This window comes from Meriones unguiculatus, assembly GCF_030254825.1.
Source record: "Meriones unguiculatus strain TT.TT164.6M chromosome X unlocalized genomic scaffold, Bangor_MerUng_6.1 ChrX_unordered_Scaffold_30, whole genome shotgun sequence".
In the NCBI taxonomy this organism is placed as follows: Eukaryota; Metazoa; Chordata; class Mammalia; order Rodentia; family Muridae; genus Meriones; species Meriones unguiculatus.
In genome coordinates, this window is record NW_026843706.1 from 3,495,807 (window position 1) to 3,506,389 (window position 10,583).

General features: G+C 39.8%; 1 non-coding gene across 1 annotated transcript; it reads right to left on the minus strand.

The window, feature by feature from the left end:
* Positions 1–973: 973 nt before the first annotated feature.
* On the minus strand, positions 974–1,108 carry LOC132651529 (small nucleolar RNA SNORA16B/SNORA16A family). The gene has a single exon (XR_009589147.1). It is a non-coding gene; the product is annotated as a small nucleolar RNA SNORA16B/SNORA16A family (small nucleolar RNA).
* Between the last annotated feature and the right edge of the window lie 9,475 nt (positions 1,109–10,583).

The window sequence follows — 10,583 nt, forward strand, 5'->3', positions numbered from 1 at the left end:
TGTCTTGAACCTGCTCCCCCACAAAAAAGGAAAATAGAGCTAAGAAAATGGTTCAGCAGAAAAGGGTGTTGCCACCAAAGCTGACAAGCAAGTTCCATGGAGTAAGCTCCATGGAGGAAAGAGTATCAGCTTCTGCAAGTTGTCTGATTTCTATTTGTTCTCCATGGAGCATGCATGTCTGGCCCACATACACATATGCATACAAGATAAATTTAAAAATGAAAAAGAAAGCAAATGAGAAATTAAAAAAAATGTACTACCACCCATTTTATCTAAATTTTGAAAATTTACTTATTTTTATTTTTCTACTTTGAAAAATGATAATTTAATCTTTAAAAATACCACTTGAATTCTCATTTCATTTCTTATGCCAACACAATTATACACAATGATCTTGTGGATCCCTGTACCTGGTCCTCAGAAATATAAGGGTCTGATTAGCCTTAGGTTACAGGGCAGTGACCCAAAGCATTGCTGTGTGCCAGTAGCTGTTTCCAGGGTGAACGTTGTTTGTATTTATTTTAAAATGATGCCACACACACAACAGATATTATGAAAGAGATTTATTGAATGGAGGTGGAGAGATAGAGAGGAAAAGGAAAGAGAGAGATGGTGGGGAGCTCCCAGGAAGCAAAGCAAGGCAGAGGGAGCAAGAGAGGAAGATAAGAGAGGAGAGTAAGACAGAGGCAAAGTGGCGGGTTGATCCTTTTATAGCTTGTGCATGCGCAGCTGAACCACATCTGCCATACACATGCTGGGTGACACATGGTGACATCATAGGTTACTAGGAAATCCAGAAGCAGGCTGCCTATATGCTAATAAACATACTTGCAAGTGTCACTTTATGCTGGTTTTGGGGCTCAGCAAACTGCTTTTGGAAGCAGTTTGCTAACTCCATGTTTGGTACTCATTATTTGTAGAGTATTCACTGTTAACAAAGATCTCTGGCTACTTCTTAGAAATGTGAAGATGGAACTGTCTTTTCCCAAAATCTTACAGATGTGTTATAGTAAACAGAACCATGACAATTAAGGAAAACTGTTAGTTGGGGCTTATTTCTGACCACACCAGCTATGTGGAAGCAGCTGCAGTTTTGATAAGGGTCGTATTTGAATTCTTTTAAAGGAATTGAAAGCTACATTGAATATTTTTTTTCTTTCCTTTTTTACCATGTGTGCCATGGACTATGTGTGGAGTTTGGAGGACAGATTTCAGGAATCTGTTCCATTCCTCTGTGATTAAGATCTCTCAGACTTGGTGACAAATTCTCTTACCCACTAAGACACCTCACCAGCCACAAAAACAACATTTAATTAAAGTGCAATACACTTAGGATTGGAGAGACTGCTCAGAGATTAAGAGTCCTTCCTGAGGGGAGAAGGACCTCCCTATCTGTGGACTTGGAGAGGAGCATAGGAGAAGATGAGGGAGGGAGTTTGGGATTGGGGAGGAATGAGGGAGGGAGCTACAGCTGGGATACAAAATGAATAAACTGTAATTAATATAAAAATAAAAATTTAATTAAAAAAGAGTCCTTCCTGCTGTTGGATAGGACCTGGGTTCAATTCTCAGCACCCACATGGCAGCTTACAGCTATCTGTAACTTCGGTCCTAGGGACCGTGACATCTCGAGTGACTTCTGAGAGAGAGGACTAGGCATACACATTGTGCACACACAGTCAAGTAGGCAAAACACTAATACACATAAAATTAACAAATCTAAAAAGTTTCAAGTATTACATAAAGACAGAAAAGAATGCATATGTAAGTGTGTAGTTTGCTAAATTTTCACAAGCCCACCACTCTGATGTATCTAGGACTCACATTAAGTGGTGATACAGTAAGTCAGCTGTGGAAGCACAGGTCGTTAATCCCAGCACTCAAGGCAGATGTAGGTGTATAGCTATGAATCCTGATCTACACAGTGAGTTCCAGGATAGCCATGACTATGTGGTAAGACCCTGTCTCAAATAAATAAATAAATAAATAAATAAATAAATAAATAAATAAGAAAAAAGGAGAGAATAAGTGATATACTAATAATGCTACAAATAGTTTTTTTTGTTTTATAAATTTGGTTACAACATATATATATATATATATATATATATATATATATATATATATATATATATATTCCCTTTCTAGTGTCTCTTAGGGAAAAATTGTTATCTCCACCACATCAAGAAGGCCAAAATCTCTACATCGCATCTCTCTTTCTCTCTTATTTTTTTTGAGACAGCATTTCTTTGTTGTAACCCTGGTTGTCCTGGAACTCACTCTGTAAACCAGGCTGGCCTTAAATTCACAGATCCACTTGCCTCTGCCATCCCTGAGATTAAAGGCGTGTGCCACTAACACCCAGCATACATCTCTCTTATAAAGGGAAGCTTTATACTTCAAAGGATTTTTTCTGGAAAGTTCAGGAAATTCACGAAGAGGCTGTGTTCATACCTTTCTTTGAGGTCATTAGAATCCCTGCATGGAATAGATGTTCCAGGTCATTATAACCTCTAGAAAGGGTGCGTCTCTGCCCCTGGGTTTCATAGGATGCTTAGAACTTTCACATGGAGTCTCCCATTTTTTTTAAAGCTGTCTGACAATTTCATTGTCCTTCCCATTGCAAATATCCATTGTCTTCCTCCTGAGACAGGACAGTCTTCATCATTTCTTGTTTTGACTTCAGTTCCTTTGTTCAGTATAACAGAACAGCATAACAATAGACTCCATTGTAGGTACAGTGTTTTTAATGAACATTTGCTGTTTTTGTTGTTGTTTTGTTCCTTTCCCCAAGTAAGCAAAACTTGTCCTTTTCAGGGCCAAAATGTGTCCAGCCAAAGTCCACAAACCAGTACGGAGTTCTTATGTTTTCTCAAGAACAGTTTTTCGAATAGTTCCAGACATTTCTTTACACTAAGAAAGATAGGATTGGATACTGGGAATTTTCAACTCCAAAGATGCTAATCCCCATTTGCACCAGAGCTCAGCCAGTGCAAGTTGAAAAAGGAACTCATGATATTGGCCTTACAGATAATGCCTGCTGTGTCTATATTGTACCACAATAAAGGGGCTGCCGTGGGTGCAGCTTTCCGCCTTCTAAGAAGATCCTTTGCTCCATAAGAGTTACTGGGTGTTCCTGGAGAAGCTCCAAGAAGGTTAATAAGTGCCTGTGAAAGCAAGAGGGGGAAGATTGAAAGAGAACCCAAGAAATTCTCACAATGATACATGGAAAAGGAGGCAAATGCCAAGTCCTTAGTCAGGTTTCAGAACACTAAAGAGAAACATAAATGCATGAAGAGGGAGGGGGCCGCCCCCTCTGTCAGGTGACTGGATATATAATCAGAGTTTCCTTTCCCATGTGCTGACTGCCTCTGAGGCTGGGACTGGGAAACAGGGACATAAAATGCTGTCTCCTTGTCCCCAGTAAATGGTGACAAAAACTCTGGGATGACCACAGCTGATCTCATACCCAACTAGTAAGAATAGTGTTCTCCAAAATACCATATTGCTTTATGAGATTTATTACTTTATATTTCTCAAAATATCACAGTACAATTATAGGAAACACAAGAGTCAAGCCATGTGAGTCTTTTAATTCAGGCAGGACTGAATGTATAATTAAGATTAATTATAGCATAATGGAACTGTAGACATATGATTATTGCATCACATTCCTTGCAGACATGCATCATGAATTCACATCATTTGGTTTTTCAGGTTAAGAAGTATGCTGGGAGGCAGAGGCGATGAAGTTGAGCTGCATTTTGTTACCAGGGTCTTTTAGAAGTTAATTTTTGCCAGTGGCTGTCTCAGAGCTGTTGAAATATGCACAGATATGATGTGGTTTAGAATATCCTGCCTTTATTTCATTTCCTTTGAGAAAAAGTTGTCTTTAAAATATCTCTATCAGAAGATGAAAGCGTTTGTGTGTAATATTAAGTTTAGGGAATCACATGACTGTCTAGAGTGTGTGTTAAGGTAAAGGGAATTCATTTTTCAGTCATAAAGCCAAAATAGGAGTTAGAGCCTGGAGATATTTTACAGTATTTTCCTGAATCAGAGAAGACAAGGCAGACCTTCATAGTTATGACTCTCTTCTTAGAGAAAAATAAAACCAAAGAAGAAAATTATATTGTAGATTATAGTATATTATTTATTTGCTATTTTATTAATTTTTATGTGTACAACTGCCTGAATGTGTATCTGTGTATCATACATGTGCCTAGCACCTGCAGAGAAGGCCAGAGGAGGGCATTGGATCTCCTCAGGCTGGAGTTATAGACAGTTGTGAGCTGCCATGTGGATTTTGGGAACTGAATTGGGTCCTCTGGGAGAGCAGTCAGTGCCTTTCACTGCTGAGCCATCTCTCCAGCCCCTAGTATATTATTTAAATATTAAAACATACACTGACAGTGTCACTATTTAAGCTATTCTATGTATTAGACCTAAGAGAGGATTTTTAAATTATATTTTTGACAAGTTCATAATATATAAAATGTATTGTGATCATATTTACCCTCCATTATCCTTTCTCATTTTTCTTCTACTCTTCCTAGACCCTCTTCTTCCTAACTAGCCCCCCCACCACTTTCATTCCTTTATTTTGTGACCAAGTTGAATTAGGCTTGCTTACAAGAGCATGAGAGGTTATTTCTTGAGCACAGGCCACTTATCATTGGCTATTGCAGTGAAAAACCCTTTCCAACCATTAACTGCCAAAAGCTCCCCAGGAAGGGGTGGTGCTTCGTGAACTCTTACTTCATCATGATGGAATGTTGAAGGGCCAGAATTTCTCCCAGGCATTTATAACTATACTGTGTGGAATCTATCTATCTATCTATCTATCTATCTATCTATCTATCTATCTATCTATCTATCTATCTATCTATCTTTCTACCTACCTACCTACCTACCTATCTATTAAGACAGGGTCTCACTGTGTAGTTTTGGATGATCTGGAACTCAAACTCACAGAGGTCCAAGCTGCTTCGCAACTACTGGAATTAAAGGCTATACTGTTCTCTCTCTCTCTCTCTCTCTCTCTCTCTCTCTCTCTCTCTCTCTCTCACAGGATTTCTCTGTGTAGTCCTGACTGTCCTGGACTCACTTTGTAGAGCAGGATAGCCTTGAACTGAGAGATTGCCTGCCTCTGTCTTCCAAGTTCTGGGATTAAAGGTGTGTGTCACCCTGCCCAGCTGGGCTATACTGTTTTAGCTTCAGTTTTCTTGGGTGCTATTGTAACACTAAAGGGAATAGTCCTCAAAATTGAGTGAATTACATATTTTAATTAATATATGCTTTTTATTATGAAAGTTTTTGAAATACATATTCAAACACATTTTTTAAAATTTTATTTTTCTCATTAGTTACATTTTGTTAATTCTGTATCCCAGCTGTATCCCGCATTCCCTCCCCAATCCCACCCTCCCTCCCTCATCTCCTTCCTGCCCCTTTCCAAGTCCACTGTTAGGGGAGGACCTCTTCCCCTTTCATATGACTCCCTTTTGTCAGGTATTTTCAGGACTGGCTGCAAAGTCCTCCTCTGTGGCCTAACAGGACTGCTCCTCCCTTGGGAGGTGGGGAGGTCAAAGAGCCAGTCATTGAGTTCCTGTCAGAAATAGTCCTTGTTCCCCTTACTATGGGAAACCAATTGGTAACTGAGCTACCACGGGTCACATCCGAGCAGAGGTTCTAGGTTTTATCCTCTCATGGTCTTTGGTTGAGTGTCCATCTCAGAAAAGACCCTGTGCTCAGATATGTTTGGTCCTTGTGGAGCTCCTATCCTTTCCACATCAAACTCCCCTTCTTTCATATGATTCCCTGCACTCTGCCGAAAGGTTTGGTTATGAGTCTTAGTATCTACTTTGGAGCACTGCTAGGTAGAGTCTTTCAGATGCTTTCTGCGGTAGACTCCTGCCATACATTCAATGCATATCCCATTTGTCTTTCTAAATGAGGATAGATCATCATACCCCATGTCTGCTTTCTTGATTATCTTCTTTAGGTGTATAGATTTCATTTTATTTATCCTATCTTTTAGGTCTATATAAGCGAGTATATTCCATGTTTGTCTTTCTCCTTCTGGGATGCTTCACTCAGAATGATCTTTTCTAGATCCCATCATTTGCCTGCAAATTTCATGATTTCCTCCTTTTTGATTGCTGAGTAGTATTCCATTGTGTAAAAATACCACAATTTCTGTATCCATTCCTCCGTTGATGGACATCTGGGTTGTTTCCAGGTTCTGGCTATTACAAATAAAGCTGCTACAAACATGGTTGAGCAAATGTCCTTATTGTGTACTTGAGCAAATTTTGGGTATATGCCTAGGAGTGGTATAGCTGGGTCTTGAGGAAGCGCTATTCCTAATTGTCTGAGAAAGCGCCAGATTGACTTCCAAAGTGGTTGTACCAGTTTACATTCCCACCAGCAATGGAGGAGGGTTCCCCTTTCTGTGCAACCTCTCCAACATGTCAAACACATTTTTAAAAAGATTCTTGGACTCTAGCATTGCCTTGCATTGTTTTATTTTTAGTATATGTTAATATAAGATCAGCTAAATCTCCTGCTTATAGCTCTTAATCAAGTCTAAGGCCAAATTAAACAATACATAGGAAGTGTAGGCAAATATACAACCTGTAACATTTAAATTCAAGTAATAATTTAAGGCATAGAATGATGTGGGTTTTTTTTCCCCTGAAAATACTCTTTAAATCTACTTATAATCTTTTTGTCAATTGAAACCATCCCATTTTATCTTACAAACCATCCCATTTTGGCTGAAATGATCATAAATTTATCTGGAAACCAAAGAGGATAATGCCTTCCATCAGGGCAGAACATTCATTAAGATGAACATCTATCTGCATTAGCTACTTGAAGCAGCTGCTTGTTATATAACCCTGGGAAGTGAGGGTGGCCCAGAATGTAGAAAGCCAGTGACCCACTTTCTCCAGCTAGGTTCTACTTCCCAAAGGGTCCACAGCCTCGCAAAAAAGTGCCACCAACTGGAGACAAAGTATTCAAACACATGTCTATGCCCATAGGTCAATTCTGTTGTCAGCTTTGGTCAGAGCAGTTTCCTTTTGCAGTGGATGGCAGTTATTTCAGAGACTCATAACTAGTCTAAGTGCTGATAATAATGACTGTTGAATATATTAGAAATGTTTATTTAATTTGAAATTTTAATTAGTTTTTTGAGCGTTTCATACAATGTGTTTTGATCGTGGTAATATTTACCCCGTCCTCCAGTCATCAAGATCCACACATCTTCCCTACCTACTCAATTTGTGTCCATTTTCCAAACCTATCAAAGACAAATTTGTGCTGCTCCAATATTCTTGGATGTATGTGGCCAACTTACCAGACGCTATACAACCTCAAAAATGTTTCTTCCTCTCCTAGGAGGTAAAGTTACTAAAAGTTCCATGGTAGGACTTTATGCCCAACTCCCCTTTCCATGCTGGTATTTGGTCTAGCTTGGGTTTACACAGGTTTTGTGCATGCTGTCACAACTGCTGTAAGTTCATATGTGTAGCTATGTTGCTATATCTAGAAGACACTGTTTTTCTTACCATCAACCAGCACTCCTGGTGCTTAACACCGTTTGCGCTCCCTTTTCCACAGTGATCCCCAAGTCTTAGGGGGGGTTAGCAGTATATATGTTCTTTTTAGGACTGAGCGTTCTGCAGTCCCTTATTCTCTGTACCATGCTCAGTTGTGGGTCTTCGTGCTAATAACCATCTACTTCAAAGAGAAGTTTTCTAGATGAAGGTTGAGAGATGTGCTGGTCTATGGGCACAATGATAGGTCACTAGGAGTTGGTTTAGTACTATATCCATTTTTTTTCTTTTTTTATTATTTTTAAATACTCTATTACATTTTTCCCTTTTTTAAAAGTTTTCATCAATTACACTTTATTCATTCTGCATCTCCCCATAAGCCCCTCCCTCTTCCCCTCCCAATCCCACCCTCCCTCCTCCCTCTGCATGCATGCCACTCCCCAAGTCCACTGATAGGGGAGGTTCTCCTCTCCTTTCTGATCTTAGTCTATCAGTTCACAATAAAAGTGGTTGCATTGTCCTCTACTATGGCCTGGTAAGGCTGCTCCCCCCCAGGGGGAGGTGAACAAAGAGCAGGCCAGTCAGTTCATGTCAGAGGCAGTCCCTCTTCACATTACTATGTAACCCAATTGGACTCTGAACTGCCCTGGGCTACGTCTGTGCAGGGGTTCTGGGTTATCTCTATCTCTATGAATAGTCCTTGGTTGGAGTATGAGTCTCTGGGAAGTTCCCTGTGTTCAAATTTTCTTGTTCTGTTGCTCTCCTTGTGGAGACCCTGTCCTCTCCAGCTCTTACTATTTCCCACTTCTTACATAAAATTCCATTCACTCTGACCAACAGTTGCCCATCAGGCCCAGCATCTGCTTTGATACTCTGTAGGGCAGAGGCTTTCAGAGGCCCTCTGTGGTAGGTTCCTAGGTTGTTTCCTGTTTTCTTCTTCTTCTGATGTCCATCCTCTTTGCCTTTCTGGATGGGGATTGGACATTTTAGTTAGGGTCCTCTCTCTTGCTTAGTTTCTTTAGATGCACAGGTTTTAGTGGGTTTGTCCTATGTTGTATGTCTATAGGAGTGAGTATATACCATGTGTGTCTTTTTGCTTCTGGGACAACTCACTCAGGATGATCCTTTCCAGATCCCACCATTTACATGCAAATTTCATGATTTCCTTATTTTTCATTGCTGAGTAATATTCCATTGTGTAGATGTACCACAATTTCTGCATCCATTCTTCAGTTGAGGGGCATCTGGGTTGTTTCCAGCTTCTGGCTATTACAAATAAAGCTGCTACAAACATGGTTGAGCAAATGTCCTTTTTGTGTACTTGAGCCTCTTTTGGATATATGCCCAGGAGTGGTATGGCTGGATCTTGAGGAAGCGCTATTCCTAGTTGTCTGAGAAAGCGCCAGATTGATTTCCAGAGTGGTTGTACAAGTTTACATTCCCACCAGCAGTGGAGAAGGGTTCCCCTTTCTCCACAACCTCTCCAGCATGTGTTGTCACTTGAGTTTTTGATCTTGGCCATTCTAATGGTGTAAGGTGAAATCTCAGGGTTGTTTTGAATTGCATTTCCCTAATGGCTAGTGAGGTTGAGCATTTCTTTAAGTGCTTCTCTGCCATTCGATATTCCTCTACAGAGAATTCTCTGTTTAGCTCTGTTCCCCATTTTTTAAGTGGATTACTTGGTTTGCTGCTTTTCAGCTTCTTTAGTTCTTTATATATACTGGATATGAGTCCTCTGTCAGATAAAGGGTTGGTGAAGATTCTTTCCCAATCTGTAGGCGGTCGCTTTGTTTTGATGACTGTGTACTTTGCTTTGCAGAACCTTTTCAGTTTCATTATTTCCCATTTATTGATTGTTGCTCTTAGAGCCTGTGCTGTTGGTGTTCTGTTCAGGAAGTTTTCTCCTGTACCAATGAGTTCTAGGGTATTCCCCACTTTTTTTTCAAGCCGATTTAATGTGTCTGGTTTTATGTTGAGGTCTTTGATCCATTTGGACTTCAGTTTTGTGCAGGGTGATAAGTATGGATCTATTTTCATTTTTCTACATATTTGAATATGTAGTTTGGAATACAAAGATGTGTATGGAGGCCTTATTCCCTGGAGCTAGGCTCATGGCCGGTAAACCTCAGCAATCTTAATTTCTCTGTTCCTCACAGCACTGGGGTTACAGCATGTACAAGGCCATGCCTAGCTTTTTATGTGGAGGCTTGATGTTTGAACTCAGTTATTTTACTTGCACAGCAAATACTCTTACCTGCTGAGCTGTCTCTCCAATTTTTTTTCCTTCAATCTTTATTTTATGTGTTTTGCCCACATGTATGTCTGTGTACAAGCATTGGCTTATGGAGGCCAAAAGAGGGCATCAGATTTCCTGGAATTGGAATTAAAGACAGTTGTGAGCCACCTTATGGGTGCTGGGAATTGAATTCCAGTCCTCTGGAGGAGCAACCAATGCTTTTGAATGCAGAGTTATCTCTCCAGCCCCTGTTTGTTTGTTTTATTTTGTTTTGTGTTTTTGAAAGAGAGTCTCACATAGGTCAAATTATATAAGTGAGACTAGACATAAATATCTGATCCTCCTGTCTGAACCTCCCAAGGTCTGGGATTAGTATTATGCATCACCATACACAGGTAAGAACTAATTTTAAAAAGCTGTTTCGTGCACACAGTTTTTTCTTTTTATGCCTCAGTGTTTTAATAAAATCTGCTGCATTTTGCCTATATGGGACTTTTCATATTCAAATCAAAACACCATCCAAATTAGGGAATAAAAATATTTCCTGTAAAAGATATGGCCTAATAGTAAAAACCCCACACTTGGCAGGTTGTATAGACTCTTACAACTGTTCAACTCTGCCATTGTGTTGTGAAAAGGGACAGTACAATATAGTTATAGCTTGCCAAACTTGATCTAAATGAAGATGCAGAATTGAATATTTTGGGGGAAAACTTTGTTGGCACTTATTTGAAAAATCACCTCTACCCCAGATTTCTGGGACATTGTGTATATGCGTCTTTGTG